This window comes from Tursiops truncatus, chromosome 4, assembly GCF_011762595.2.
Source record: "Tursiops truncatus isolate mTurTru1 chromosome 4, mTurTru1.mat.Y, whole genome shotgun sequence".
Taxonomy (NCBI): Eukaryota; Metazoa; Chordata; class Mammalia; order Artiodactyla; family Delphinidae; genus Tursiops; species Tursiops truncatus.
This window is the reverse complement of record NC_047037.1, coordinates 42156764-42173413: the sequence shown is the minus strand read 5'-3', so window position 1 is coordinate 42173413 and position 16650 is coordinate 42156764. Positions and strand designations below refer to the sequence as shown.

General features: G+C 34.3%; 1 long non-coding RNA gene across 1 annotated transcript in view; it reads left to right on the top strand.

The window, feature by feature from the left end:
- Positions 1-14904, top strand: part of LOC141278462 (uncharacterized) — a 28356-nt gene extending 13452 nt beyond the window's left edge. The window contains exons 2-3 of the long non-coding RNA XR_012331217.1: positions 13766-13954; positions 14487-14904. This is a non-coding gene — a long non-coding RNA (uncharacterized lncRNA). The remainder of the gene's footprint in view (positions 1-13765; positions 13955-14486) is intronic.
- The last annotated feature ends 1746 nt before the right edge of the window (positions 14905-16650 follow it).

The following is a 16650-nucleotide window of genomic DNA, read 5'->3' as shown; positions in this document are numbered from 1 at the left end:
AAATTCCTTGCAAATGCAATCAATTATATATAAAATCTATGATGGAGCCTTTAGTACACATTTTAGTACCTGGAATTTCTGTGCACATTATCCTTGAAAGCCTACCTTTCATGGGATAAATAATATATAAAGGAAACAACAGGACAGACACAAGCATTGAAAAAATCCTGCAAGGGAAGTGACATGGAGAATTCTGCAGTCCCAGAAGAAGATGGCCCATGGTAGCAAAAAATCCATCCCTATTCATAAGAGATCAAAGTTGATCTGTTTTAGGACACTGAGGATTCTGCCCCCATGTACGTCAAACCTCATTAAAAGAATTGATTATATTTTCTGTGTCGGCTTCTTTACTAACCAGTCATTTTCAACCCTTCATGGTCAACTTCTGCTCCAACCATAACTTTGAATACCAAGTCTCCAATCACTCTTTTTAATTCCAAAGGATACAGTTCTTATTTTATCAGCTTTCTTAGCAATATTTGGTGGGTTTTTTTCATTCCTTACTTTAAAATTCTTCCCTTTTCTCCACAAGATTCTACACACTCCCATTTTAGCTTATTTTTTCCAACTATTCCTTCTCAATATCTTTTAGCATTCCTCTTCCTTGTCTTAAAGTTTCTGAAGGATTTCACTGGACCCACTCATTTTTTCACTCCAAACAATCTCCTTGCAATTTCATTCAAAATATTCTGTGTTCTGATGGGAAGTCCTTCCCTCTGTAGGCTTGTGTCTTCTGGACACCTCATTCTTCCATTCTCCTAGTTCCATCCCAAGCATTCTTTCTCAGTTCCTCTTTTAGGTTTCATCTTTTTTTTTTTTTTTTTTTTCCTAACTCTAAGACTCCCCAGGTTTCTGTTTTGGATACTAGCAGTGTGTCTCTCATCCTAATTAACGTTATTTATGCTGATGCTTCACAAGATTAAATTTCTACTTTGTCATACTCGTCTGAGCTCTAGCATTCTTTATTTTACTGCCTTAAATATTTCCACTGGATTGTTTTGAAAGTATTTTAAAATAACATTTCAACTGAAACTTTTGGTCTTCTCAAATCTTTTTGTCTTAAAATTTAGAAAATTTCTTTATGAAATCCAGTTTCTCCCAACAAAATATTTTAATTTGTCTAGTTATTTTAACACCATATCAACCTTTCTTTGTTTTCCTATTCATTGTTACTTGTTCAAAATGTCCATGTCATCTTCCCAGAGAGGATACATCTCACAATGCTATCTGAATTTGCTCCTGACCTCTCTCTATCCCATAATACTATGGGATATCTCATGGCATATATTTATTGGTAGATTAGGTAAATGTCTCTTCAAACTTAATATTTATGTGGGCAGAGACTCTGTTCTGTTGAACTCTGTATCCAAGCTGTGCCACCAGGGGGGCTTCCCTGGTGGCACAGTGGTTGAGAATCCACCTGCCAGTGCAGGGGACACAGGTTTGATCCCTGGTCTGGGAAGATCCCACATACTGCAGAGCAACTAAGCCCATGCACCACAACTGCTGAGCCTGTGCTCTAGAGCCCACGAGCCACAACTACTGAGCCCATGTGCTGCAACTACTGAAGCCCGTGTGCCTATAGCCCATGCTCCACAAGAGAAGCCACTGCAATAAGAAGCCCGTGCACCGCAATGAAGAATAGCCCCCACTCACCACAACTAGAGAAAGCCCATGCGCAGCAATGAAGACCCAACACAGCCAAAAATAAATAAATAAAATTTATATTTAAAAAAAATATTGGCAGACAGTACTCAGTAAATTGTGGATGAATGAATAAACGAAAGAACATACTCTTAAGCACAGATGTACTGTGAAAATATGACTGGAATAGCTGTGTATAAATCAAGTATGCACAAAGTATCACCTTGCTCATTTTTGAGGCCTCTAAGCAAGTTACTCAGTTATCCTCAATTTATGTTTCTCTTCTATTTTTGTGTGAAGATAAAGAAAAAGTTCTCCCCTCATAATTTTCTAATATTAAATATATGACATTTAAAAACCTACCTATGTTTTATTAAGGCATGACTGTTGTTTTGAATTAATGGCTGATTTACACTGATACACTTATAATCTCTTACTGCATTACTACTTGGTTCAATAGTAAACATTGTCTAAAAATGTTGAGTTATGGATCAGTTATAAATTCACAAAATGTTAAGCCCTGCAGTTATTATACAACTACATCATTGAAAATGTCCAGAAAAATTCTAAATTCAAGTTAACTATGTAAAAATATCCCACTTCTGGTTCTGTTTTGGCGTTTTGGGTTTTTTTTTTTTCTGTGCAAGAAAAACTAATTCCTGAATATTCTGTCATATTAGAATGTTATTTTCTTAAGATGACATTTATTAAAGCTATTTTTAAATTCCATGTATCACTTAAGTGTAGCTTCCTCTACCCCCAGTTGCTTTCATCTACAAAGGAATTTGTAAGCAAATCTCCTTGAAGACCTCTTACATATATCACAGCATCTTTGACTATTCATATGGCTAGATAGGGACTTTTGGTCAACAGGGACTGTTGGCAGGGCTTTGGGACCAAAACTCATGCTCTGACCAATACTGCCCTTCTGCTTGTAGAGTACCCTTAAGTAGATACCAATAAATGGATATTTGATTTTACATTTGTCATTGTGCCTCTCATGTTTAGCTCCCTAGAGAAACACATTAGAGGTACAGCTAAATAAGGAATTCCATAATGCTTATTTTGTTAGCTAAAATAATATTTTATAATATCAATAAATCACCCTAAATCCTAATATATAGTATTCCTCTTTTGTGACAAAATTACTAATTTCGTGTTAGTATTAACTCAGGAAGCCCTTAAGCTTCCTTGCATTCTTGAAATACTTTTAAAATTCTAGTCCAAACAATGTTTCAAATGTGCCCTGAAATGAATAATGTTCATATTTTTAAGTAAATATATTTTCAAATATGAAAAATATATATTTACTGATAGAAATATTGAAGAAAAAGAAAACAGGCAGAAGGTGATGAAAGTAGTTGATTTTAAAGTGACCCAAAGCAAGCAACTATGCAAAGTTTGAAGCATATTCTCTTTTTTTAAATTTGTGTTTCTTTATTCTGATAGAAAAATAATACATATATATCATTTTTATACTTGTTAATTTAATACATAATGAAAAATTTCTCATGCCATTAAAAATTCTTCAAAAATATCTTTACTGGCTCTATAATATAACAAATGGTAGTCATGATTCACCTAATAATTCTATTATGGACATTTAGCTATTTTATCTAAATTTACCATTAGAAATGACTATCTTTAGAGATAATTTCTGTCTGCATTTCTAGCTATTTTCTCTGTGATTCTCCAAAATTAATTTATTGGATCAACTATTTTAAGGCTCATGAAATATTGGCCAATATCCAAATAAGCTGCCAGCAGCTATGTATGAAAGTATTCATTTTATCCACAATTCACTCAGCTTGCATTCTAATTGCAAAAATAGTACTTAAATTATGTTAAAATAATTTGCATTGTTAACATTTTCTTAATCCTATTGTTATTTTTAAATTTATTGTCTTTAATTTGGTATATTTTTATAGAATATTTATAAATATTTATAGAATAACATTCCTACTGTCAACACAAATATTTCATTGCCCTACATACTGGATAGTTATGGAGTAACTCAAATACACAATCATTATTCAAATCAATTTAACTGGTACAATTAATATGAATTTTATCACCCACCATAGGTAGGAGTAATATGACATTTATTTCACTTCTCTAAGTGAAATATAGTCTGTCCTGAGATCCCATCTAAACATGCTGGTAGGAAATTCAATGGCAATCACTGTTGGGGTTCTTCTTCCCATCCAGAATTCTGGTTAAGTAGAGGGATCTTAGCTAGTTCAAAAGTAAGAAGCAGAAAGACATGATGGTTACTGTTTACATAGTTTGGCCACTCCTTCTAATAGCAGGAAGTAATTTGGAATTTTTCCCCCACTTCCTGAAGTCTTGCTGTCTGGGGCATAAGTAGAAACACGTCTGACAGAGCTTAACCCCTTAAGAGTGAGCCTATCTCCATTTCATAAACATAATGTATCTCCCTGACACCACCACCAACTACCACATTTAACCCTTTCTTAAAAGTGGGTTCTCTTGATGAATGTGGGTTATGGTTTTCCTTAAAGCAAGGAGAAAATGAGGTGTGCAAACTTCCCTAAACTTTAAACTGCTAACTTTGACATGCTTACATTATTATGGATCAGAGCTGCTTATCAAAGTTAGTTTCTTTGCCTCAAACTTTAAAAGCCTTAACCACTTGTTAAGGTACCAGGGATCCATTCATCTAAGCAGTTGGCTTCTGAAGGATTATAAATACCTTCAAAGTTCTAACTTCTTTGACTAGTCTTCATGTGCACTGTTGCTTTTTGGTACCTCTAAAGTTGCCATGGCTTTCCTTACGCAGAGAGTTGCTTTCTTTTCCTTCACCACCTTCAGCAACTGGAAAACCAGAAGACGACATTTCAATAAGGTGAAGCTTGAATATGATTATTGTGTTCAATACTATCGAAAGACACACATGTTCATGTGCAATTAATATTCCTATGTCCTCCATAAGTTTTGAACCTCAATAATAAACATAATCACACTTTCTCCTGCTTCTGGTAAAACTTTAGGAAATTAACCTGAGGTTCTTCCAAATTTACAATGTATCAAAAAAGTTTATTTTAATATATTTAATATTCAGACGCTGTCTCTGAATGTGTTTGTTTTGAATGTGTTTCTTTTGAGTACTTGTAGCTAAGTTACAAATTTAAAGCTATGCTTCTAAATACATCCTGTGAGAGTGTCATCTCTCCCCACCCCCACACACTCCTTCCCTGACACAACAGGAAACACACTACTTTCTTGATATTTTCCAATGTTCCAGAGTGGTAACAGAACACCTTAATCAAGATTCAAATATATATCATCTAAGAAAGGTATTTTATCCCTGTAAAACATCACCAGTTCTGGGAGTGTTATTTCCTCTATCAGCCTAGTGATCTTTCCAACCCGTCCCAACATGTAAACTCCTGTCTTTGGTGGTATTTCCCTTGGAGGGGAAAAAAGAGAGGTATTTTTTCTAGAACATTGGCAATATTGGGCATTAGATATTCTTCTCTTTCCCGTAAGAGTTGGGTTGTTTGTTTTATTTTTCATTTTTTTATTTTTAAATTTTTTTTATTGAAGTATAGTTGATTTATGATGTGTTAGTTTCAGGTGTACAGCAAAATGATTCATATATATGTGTGTATATATATATATATATATATATATATACACATATACTTTTTCAGATTCTTCTTCATTATAGGTTATTACAAGATATTAAATATAGTTCCCTGTGCTATACAATAGGTCCTTGTTGTTTATCTCTTTTATATATAGTAATGTGTATCTGTTAAATTTAGTCTGTTAGGGAAAACTTAAAAATACATCTTCCTTGTCCTCCTTTTCTTGACAATCTACTTAGAATCACAAATTCCTCCAGTCACGAAAAATTATGAAAGATGACATTCATTTCTACATATAAATTCTCCAGCAGCGTCATGACCATTGTTTCAAAATTAATGTCTCCAATTACTAGAGATATAATTTAGTTTCTTGTGAAAATACTTACAAGAATTGTAATTCGTCATTTGATGATGAAGCCTCCATAATTAGAAAGGATAAATTACTCCATCATTCAGAAGTGAAAATACCAATTTCTTTCACTTTTTGAATAAAATTTAAATTAGTCTACCAAGCTGGTGAGAAATGCAGTATCAGTCCTTAGGGGACCTTCTCCCCCACTATCAGGGGAAGGTGATATTTTCAGGAGTCTCATGCTATCAAGTACACATAGGAGAGCCCTGTATCATTGGTTGACACAAGATGCCTCTGGTAGACCCATTTTCCAAGTGCTCAGGCCTCCTTAATATCAGGCCACTCCTCTGCTCTGTGTTTGGATCACACTTGGGTATTTGGGTCAAACAAGGATTTTGCCAGGTATCTATGTTTTGGAGCCTTCAGTATACAAAACTTGACTCTCTATGGGTCCTTGGGGCACTGCAAAAAGGTGGATTATGGACCTTTCTCACATAGCTTTCCAGTCTTGAGAAAAATCTCTAAAAACCAACCTCACCTAAAGCCACTTTTGCACCTTTGACTTAAAGTTCTCATTCCTCTTATTTCCTTCTTCAGAGAATATGTTATTTTTTATTTACACATATTAAAATCTCATTAAAATTAGAGGAAGTTCTGTATTTTTGCACTAACATGATATTTTTTCTTTGCTCAATTTGATTTTGTTTATGTACATATATAATAGCTCAGTGAATAGTTTTGACTCTGCGATCAGGCAGATCTTGAATTGAAATTTTGGTTCCAACATTGACTTTCAAATTAGTTAACTTCTCAAAGTTTCACTTTTATCTCAGCTTTAAAATTAGAATTATCATAGCATGATTATGAACATTGCACAGATAATATGTATGAACTATATAGCCCAGGGTATGACACACAGTAAAAACAACACCTATTAAGAATTACTGTAATCATTATCACTAACATTTTGATACTAAATAAAAGAGGTGTGCATTATATGTGAAAACTTTCTCTTTTTCATAGTAATTTAAACCTGAATTTTTATTTTTCATCTATCTGGTAACTTATTTGTCTGGTGTTCTTTTCACTGCTATATCCCCAGTCCCTAAAATCAGGTTGAGAACTTAGTAAACACTCGTGTAATATTTGTTGGTTTAATGAATAGTCATAGGCTTTCAACAAGAGAACCCTAGATGGGGGTTGAGGGTTGGGGGGAATTTTCTTCTTTTCTTTTTCAGGTGTGAACTACAATAGGCCCTGAGGCAATAGCACACATGTGCATCTCCACCGTTTTTGAATGGGTAAGGAAAAATACCTACCACTGATCAACAGAACACAACTTATTTTGCTAAATAATCCTGTCACGATTATGAACATTTTTAAAAACCGAAAAGCATGGCATCAAATAAATCAAAGTCATTTGTCAATCATGGCAAAATTGACTCTGACATTGTTTACCTGGATTCCAGACACTTGACTTTTACTATTCTGGCTTCATCTACATCCAAATATTAGAAAATGAGTTGTGTAATTCTTACAGCTCTGTCATCCTGTGATCACAGTGCTCTTCCCATGATCAAGCTATATCTACTCCAAATCCCAAAACATTTTGATCGTGAGGAATATAGTTTAAATGGAAAACTAGTGGATTTGGTAATAATGAAGTAAAGCAGATTTTCATGTTTCAGAATTAACTGTTGGCATCATGTAGCAATGAACCTGGACAGAGCTAAATCTACAAGAGAGGTAAGATATGGTATCCAGATAAGACCCTTCCACCTCTTCTGAAAGGAAACAATTTTGACAGTGAATACAGTAAGACTTGAAACCATTGATCAATGGTAAAAGGGGCAGAAAGAACAGCAGCAGTCTTGTGCTTGAAGCCCAAAGATGACAAAAAGTCTTTTCCTTCAGAATGTGACAAGCTATCCTTTGTCCTGGTAAATTGAAAAGATGCTTTGCAAATACTGCATGGTATACAGTACCATGCTTTTATTGTTCTGACTTACACTTCTTACAAAACACCAATTATCACATATTTTAGAAAACTGCATTTTAAATTTTTTGTAACTGTGAATGACAGTGAGTTTGGCAATCTTTTAATAAAATAAAGTAACATTTTTCGGGGCTTCCCTCGTGGCACAGTGGTTGAGAGTCTGCCTGCCGATGCAGGGGACACGGGTTCGTGCCCCGGTCAGGGAAAATCCCACAGGCCGCGAAGCGGCTGGGCCCGTGAACCATGCCCGCTGAGCCTGTGCGTCCGGAGCCTGTGCTCCGCCACGGGAGAGGCCACAACAGTGAGAGGCCCGCGTACCGCAAATAAATAAATAAATAAAGTAACATTTTTAATGAGTCAAAGGACAGTCAAGTGATACTAAGGATACTTTCTTGAAAAACATAGAAGTAATTGATAAAATTTTCCTAGAACAATTGTTTAATACATACATGTATACAGATAATTTGCAACAATTATAAAATGTGTTATAAAGACAATATAGTGTTTGTAGTACTTGCACACGTTTATGAAAATAAGTTAAATAGGAATTAAAACGTTGGAAATTATAACTACCATTTAAACAGACAATTTATTTGCTACCATTTATACAACGATGACTTATAAAATTAAGAAAACATTTTTTTCTACCTGGGCTATTCACTGTCTTTAAAGCCATTATTATCATTGAACTAACCATATACCTATACCTTCATATAATGCAGGAATTCCAGTGATTTAAGATTATACTATTAGCATATATCTTCTCATGTTTAATTTATGACTTTGAAAGTTTAACTTTTTTCCTTTCTTCCTTGGATTGTAGGCATAGTATTTCAGCTAATCCTTTCATCTTTTTTCAATCTAGATTGTGAAGGTTGAACTGAATATAATATTCCTTATAAAATCAGAACCAAGGTCAGCCTTTGAATTTTATGATCAAAATTTCCCACACGAGAGAAGACTAAGACCTGGGAATCAATCTAGCATCTGAAACCACCATGAGCTAATTACTGAACACTTCTCTGAAGGTCCTGGTTTAAAAAATAAAATATATTCCATGATAAAAATTTTACAGTTGCAAGTACAAGTTAAAAATATTAACAACCAAATGGTTTCTTTAAGATACAATAATTTAATATAATTACTTTTATATAAAAATGACCACATTGTGTTCTGGCAATTATTTGGTTCCTTTACTCTGGACTCAGTGCATTTGCAAGGCCTTGCATAGCATTTTGACATGACAACATGTCCTATAAAAATACATCTGTGTAATTTTTTCTATGCAAATTCAGAATAGATTCTCTTCTTAATGGATTATTAATTAATGGATACAGTAAATGAAAGCCTTCTCATCTTTGAAAATGTCCTTGTAAAGGAGAATTAGGAAAAGACAAACACCTTTACTTATTATCACTTCTAGCACTATCCAGAAATAAATACTGTTAACAGTTTTTTGTACTCCTTCCAAATGCTTAAAAACATATACACACATTCTCATATTAGAGCCTCCTATTACAATGTTTCAGTAAGTATTTGACTAAAAGTATCTATTAAATTTATCTAAATAAGACAACACATTGCACAATCTGGGCAATTTGTTCAGTTTTCCTTAATTTACCTATAGAACTACCCTTGTTTTTTAATACCTGTGGATTATTTGAATATATATATATATATATATATATATATATATATATATTGCTGCTTTCTTTCCTCAATGATGAGTGTTTTAGTTGTTTCAAATAGCTCTTTCTTACAAAATAGCAATAACATCTTTGGACATACATCTTTGCACATACACAAATGTAAAATACTTTATTTTTTGAATACCAAATCCATGAGCGTTATTTTTAAATCACAAAATATTGAAAGTAAACCAAATAGTGTAGAGAAAAATGTAATAGCAGACATGTCCTTAACATCCAGATTTAACAACTGTTATCATTTAACCATATTTTTAGATCTATTAAAATGTGTTAGATTTTCACTTGAAATGAATTCCCTTCTTTCCACCAAGGAAAACTTAATTCTGAAGTTTGGGTTTACATGCTTTGTCAATGTTTTATGTTTTGCTACAATATATGGTATATACCCAAAAATGTTATGATTTGTCATCTTTAACATTTACATGAACTGCAAAATTCTCTGTGTCCTTTTAAAAGTTGTTTGTTTTCCACACAGCAACCATGCAAGTCGACATGTGGGGATCAAGTTCATTCATAATTTATAACTGCTGTATTACAGACAAATTTCAGAATATTACACATTTTATTTTTTCATTGCCTTATTGATGGTCATTTAGTTTAAGTTTTCACCCTTGAAAAGAATTCTTCACTAATTTATCTTGAATAGGTGTCCTTATGCATATACTCAAGTGATTTCAGTATATCTTCTTGAAAGTAGTATTACTTTATAATAGAAGAGTTCAGATTCAATTTTATTAAAATGTACTCTTATGCTGTCCAAAGTGATAAAGCTAATTTACAGTTCTAATATTGGATATGAGAGTTAATGCTCGCTCTCTCTCTCTCTCTCTCTCTCTCTCTCTCTCTCTCTATATATATATATATATATATATATATATAATTTTAAGAAGATGTTGGGGGTAGGAGTTTATTAATTAATTAATTTAGTTTTGCTGTGTTGGGTCTTCGTTTTTGTGTGTGGGCTTTCTCTAGTTGTGGCAAGCGGGGGCCACTCTTCATCGCGGTGCGCGAGCCTCTCACTATTGTGGCCTCTCTTGCTGCGGAGCACAGGCTCCAGACGTGCAGGCTCAGTAGTTGTGGCTCATGGACCCAGTTGCTCCGTGGCATGTGGGATCCTCCCAGACCAGGGCTTGAACCCGTGTCCCCTGCATTAACAGGCAGACCCTCAACCCCTGCGCCACCAGGGAAGCCCTGGTACTCTCTATATTTTTATCAACAGTTTTTAACGCTTCATTTTATGAAAGTTTTATAAAATTTTAATTTATGACAATTTTATAGTTATTGAAACTTAATTTAGTTTCTCTTAGATTACTAGAGAAGTTGAACAAATCTTCATAGATTGGTGACCAACTAGAAGGTTTCTTCTACAAAATATACTTTGTTAATATTTCATTTGCTGATTTGTAGAAGTTACCTATATATACCTCCTGGTAATTATTTTTTTGTTTTATTTGTTATAAATACCTTTTCACAGGCCAGGTTCATCTTTCAAATTATTGTTTTTTCATTTTATAAAAGATGACTTAATGTAAGTAAATGTCAATATTTATTTTCATGGATTGTATTCAGTACTGAGAATTAAAATCACTAGCATCCACATCTTGATTATCAGGATTAAGAGCCTAGATCATCTATGTCAACATGACAACTATTTCTTTCAGGAAGTTATTGCCCAGAAAATTAAGGTTAAAAAACAATAAATAACTTTATTGTCAACAAACCAATTTGTATAACTGGACAACCTCTCTTCTATTAAAAGAATAGAAAGCTAAGCTAAGCAAACAGCTCACTTATGAAATAATAATTTACCTATCAAGATTAACTTCATGACCTTCACTTCCCAGTGTCCATCAATCCTACACTATTATGTTGCTGACTTGACCTGGTTGTCAGTTTCTCACCTTGAAACCTCTTAAACCAATTGAGAGCAGAGTCAAAGATGTGTAAATATCTTCTGTGACCAATTTCTTTTCAGAATTATTAAGACTGTGAAAATGGTGTTCTCTCTTACTAAAATAAGTTTGATGAACTTAATTTGCTTGAGTAATCAGTTTTGCTTTGTGGTTTTCTGAAATAACCACACAGTTGACAACTCTGGAAGTCACATTGAGATCCAGTCAAGACATCTTCACTGCTATACTTCAAAATCTCCAACTTGAAAACATTGCACTCCTGGGAGGACCCTTTAGTCTCCTTTCAGAACCTCCCCCTTTCCTGGAGTCATAGTGAGATAGGTGTTGCATTGTGTCTGAGTCCAATTTTTATTTTGGCCTTTCAGACTCCCAAATATTTCCTTAGGAATGAGCAGCACTTTTAGGAATCCTTGATTATCTGATCAGATATATAAACTCTTATCCTGGGTAGAAATCAGCCTCTTTAATAACAACATGGCTATCTGTTTTTGCCACATTCTGCTGTGAGTCATTAAGAGGAAGATCATAAAAATGAGGATGGATGTAGGACCAATATGGTCATCTCTTGAGCTGGATGTAAAGACTGATGAATTTAGGTTTAACAGAGTATTGTTCTTTACAGACAAATTTTCCTTGGTTCAACTATCAAAACCTTGTGAGAAATCTACCCAATCTCATCTTGCTTTGTCCCTAAGAATCTGGTCTGGAAGCAATCTCCTCTCTAAAAATTTTGTCTGCCAGGAATTGAAAATTTGTCAGGTCTGAAACAGAGAGAGCCAGCCATTAAGTTAGAGGCCTGAGAAATAAGATACACAAGCATTAGTCAATGAACAATTTTCAGATCCTCATATGTCTGGCTCATTGTAAATTGTGTTCACTCCACATCAGATTACAGCTTATATGTATTCAATCTATGATTCTAATTCGTGTGCTTATCTTTAAAAATGGCACAGTTTCACCAAGGATAATTGACTTTTCAATAGCCCTTTGGGAAACTTTCAATATGGACAAAATATTCATTTGAGAAGTACCTATAGGTAAAAATGGAAAGGTGTAAAATTACAAACATCCAATCATCTATATTTTGCATTAGTATGTAAAAGTTCCTAAAGAACTTTGAATTCCAGAATTGTTTTGATAAAAAAAATTCCTTGACCAAGAAAAATTGTAAACCTACGAAGTGTTCTATTTCCCTACATCACCCAATTCACAACTTAAACACAGTGGTATTTATTTTAGTGGCCATCTTCCACTGTACTATGCACTTTCATTAACATGTCTCTATAACCTTCTTTATGACCCACTTTCCTTCATTTTCTGAAGCCAGAAACACCCACAGCTTAATTGCTTCTTAAAATTAATCTCCCTTTGAAACAGGCATGATCCTTATGGTTGATTTTAGGTCCTGGTATCATTCTCTGCTGAGAACTATTATCTAAGAATTTTCAAAATTCTGAGACTATATAATTCAACACTTTGGGATCTGTAACAATTGGTTTATATCCTTAAAGCAATCTCAGATGAAAAAAAAATAGTGTATAAAGACAGAGTGGGAATTTTCTGATTTATAAGACTACAAATTGCATAGAACACAAAGCAGATTTGGAAAAACCCAGATGGTGGACAATATCTTTTGGAGGATTTACCGAGTCTTTCCTATAAAAATAGATTGTACTCTAATTCAATCCTGTAGATATTAAAGGATGACTCCATTGGAAACTCCCAGAATAAGTTAACATAACTGGACAGCATTCATAAGTGGATCCTGAAACATATGTGACATTGGCTTTCTTTTTAATTTTTTATGACCATCCTTAAGCCATAATTAAATGCATGTAATTTGTGAGCCAAAACTGGATTGGTAAGTGACCCTACTGCCAGGTCCCTAACTCCTCATTGAGTATTCGAAAAGAGACTTAGAACAAGAACAGACCCTAGTCATTAAGCATCTGAGGAGGGAACATCTTGATACAGATACCTGAGAATACTGTACACAATAGTTCTCTCCCATTGAGGGAGAAAAAACAGCAAAGGCTGAGTGGAGAGTCTGAAGTTCACCTTCACTGACAGTAATGAGGCACCTCCCTCTTTCCCACTGGGATGATGTCAGTGGAAGCTAAGAGAACCTGAACTTTTAGTAATGCCCAGTGATGATTGCTTTTTGTTTGTTTGTTTTGGATAATTGACCGGTTATTTGTATTTTACAATGCTTACCCGGTATTTTCCCAGTGTCTCCTGTTTCATTCCCAATACTGTTTACTTATACTTTTTCTTTTTTTCTCAAAACATTTTGCCAGAGATTTGTTTTATATTGAGTCATTTTCTAGAATCAGCTTTAATTATTTTGCTCTTCTCTATATAATTACTTTGTTTTCCATATTCACTCATATTACTTAATACTTTTTAGGTTCATAATCATTTTACTCTGATATATTGAGTTGATTAAGTATTAGTTAGAAATATATTTAGAGATAACAGTAAAGTTCATTGTAATTGTGTATTAAACTAAATAGGACTTCATTTTTTTCTCTTATTCTCAGAAAAACAAGGTGGATGAATTGATGTAATCAAGATGACAACATAGATAGTTTCCCACTTCAGCCCCTCTCACAAGCAAACTAGCAACTATCTGTAAAGAAGACACAATTTTGAAAATCCCAGAACCCCAGGGTGAGGCTGAAGCACCCCCCACCACCACCACAAAAACTGAGAAGCACGGCATTATAAAGGTAAGAGGGGGTGAACTGCTACATTTGGACCATTATACCCCTCCCCCAGCCCAGCACAGCACTACACCAAGAGGACTCCCATAGGGCTACAGTCTCTCCAGTGGGAAAACAAAGGCCAAGGTGGACATCCAGTTCCCTCAACATTGTAGAATGCTTCCTAGGAGGCCCACTGGGCTCTTGCCTCCTCACAGAAATCACTGGTGGAAGCTGTGAAGCTAAACCACTGGAGATCAGATAGAGATGGAAAAGGGGGGAGGCTTACACCAACCAGTGCTCAGACCTTAGAGAACCACATTCCTGTTTGCAGCAGCACTCAACCAGAGATCCCAGCCAGTCGCTCCCAGATGTGCGATTGCTGGATCATATGATAGTTCTATTTTAAATTTTTTGTGCAATCTCCATATTGTTTTCCAAAGCTGCTGTACCATTTACATTCCCACCAACAGTTTAAAAGGGTTCTGATTTCTCCACAACCTCACTAATTCTTATTATTCTTCTTATTATTATGATTATTTATATTTTTCATCCACAGACTGAAATTTATTCTCCTTTCCCATACCTGGACCAGTGGAGGAGAACACCTATTTTCCAATATTATGCTGGCTAGAGGAGGTCTCCCACTTAAGAGAAGAGCCAGGTAGGGTTTCCCTTCCCCAAATTTGTGGCTGAGATTTCTTTTTGTAACAGGGCTTAGAAGAAGGAGGCCTGGGGCTTTCTGCCCTAACCTCTCCCATTATCTCAGTGTATGGACTCTCTGCTCTTTCTTAGGGAGGGGGTAGTTACCCTTGCAAGCCATAGGAAAGAGTGGGTAGGCACCTTCCTTTCTGTTTTTATTTAATTAAATGATAACCTGAAAAGAAACCCCACAGGTGTGAGAAATGGAATTATATTCAGCCATAAAAAAGAAGGAAATCCTGCCATTTGTGAAAACATGGATGGACCTTGAGGGCATTATGCTAAGTATTTAAAATAAATCAGAGAAAGACAAATACTGTATGATTTCACTTATATATGGAACATTAAAAGTTGAATTTATAGAAACAGAGAGTAGATTGGTAATTGCCAGGGGTGGAGTGTAGGATGGGGAAAAATTCAGTGAAGGTGGTGAAAAGATTCAAACTTCCAGTAATAAGATGAATAAGTTCTGGGGTTATGATATACCATACAATCACTATGGTGAACAATAGAGTATTATACATATAGATCTTAAAAGTTCTTAACATACACAAAAAATTGTAACTATATCAGCTGATTGGTGTGACAACTAACTTTATTGAGGTGAACATTTCACAGTATATACAAATATCAAATATCACATTTTACGTCTTAAAGTTACACAATGATATGTATCAATTATATCTCAATAAAGCTGGAAAAAATAGCTTTTTAAAAAAAGACTGGAGGTGGTCTTTTTAGGGCAAGGTGAATCCAAAGTATTGTGTTATATCTTCAGTACGCATGGATTCTATCCTCCAAATCACTCCATTATCCAAAATAGATGCTAACACTCTAGCTATTTCATCAGTGCTATAGCCAATAGGAAGGTACACAGAAAAAATTAAGGACATTTTCAAGTTCTGCACAAAAATTCGAACATCAGTGCTAAAAAATCAAATAAAGTTTTTTGGATAGAAAATCTAGGCTTTATTCTGAAGGTCATATACCAAGCTAAAAGTCAACAATTATATTACCAAAGAAGAAAGGGTGAGAAAGTATTGGGTGACCTACATCCTCTGCTAAAAATTCTTATCAATTGATTGTCCTTTTTTTTCTAATATCTGCATTTAAAGTTCATGTTATGGGCTGAATTGTGTTGCCAACCTAAATTCATTTGTTGAAGTACTAACTCCTGGTACCTCAGAAGGTAACTGTATTTGAAGATAAGAACTTTAAAGAAGTAATAAAATGAAAATGAGGTTTTTCATGGTGGGCCTCAATTCCATATAAGAAGCAGAGATTAGGACACAGACATGCATGCCCAAAGAATAAACAACACGTGAGAACACAGCAAGAATGCAGCCATCTGCAAGCCAAGGGAAGAGGCATCACCAAAACTGGCAAAACTTAGACTTCTAGCCTTCTGAACTCTATTTTATTTAGATGCTTTTTCAAAGAAATATGGCAATGAACAGTATTAAAAGTTATGTTTTTATGAAGTAGCTTACTCCTTTAAATTATTTGATCACGATTTGAGTTACCTATAAATTTCTCTTTGCTTTATTAATTTCATATTATAGCACTTTGTTTCTTTTTGACAAGTGCAAGTTGGAAAGGTATATTGCAAGTTTACATGGAACAAAATTGATTTTCCCACTGTAAATTTTAGTTGTTTCTAAAGTGTTCAGTTGCTCATGGTAAATAAGCCATCACACTCATCTTAACTAAAACATTTTGACAGTGCAACTTCTTTTAGATTGCTCTACAGTTGATTACTTTAGTGTTTCAATTCTGTGATTTCACATATTTCTGCCCCACAATCCTGAGAGTGAAGTTTTTAAGAAAGAGTTTTTGACAAACTCTCTTACCAGATGTTAACAATCCAATATTTATTAAATAATTATAAGAATATGACTTTGAAATGCTTATAGCTTTGGACACTATATAATCACTAAATTACTACAATGTATATTGATAAAAAACAAATGTTAATATATGCTCCATAATTTATAACTGAAATTATGATTGATAACAGTAGA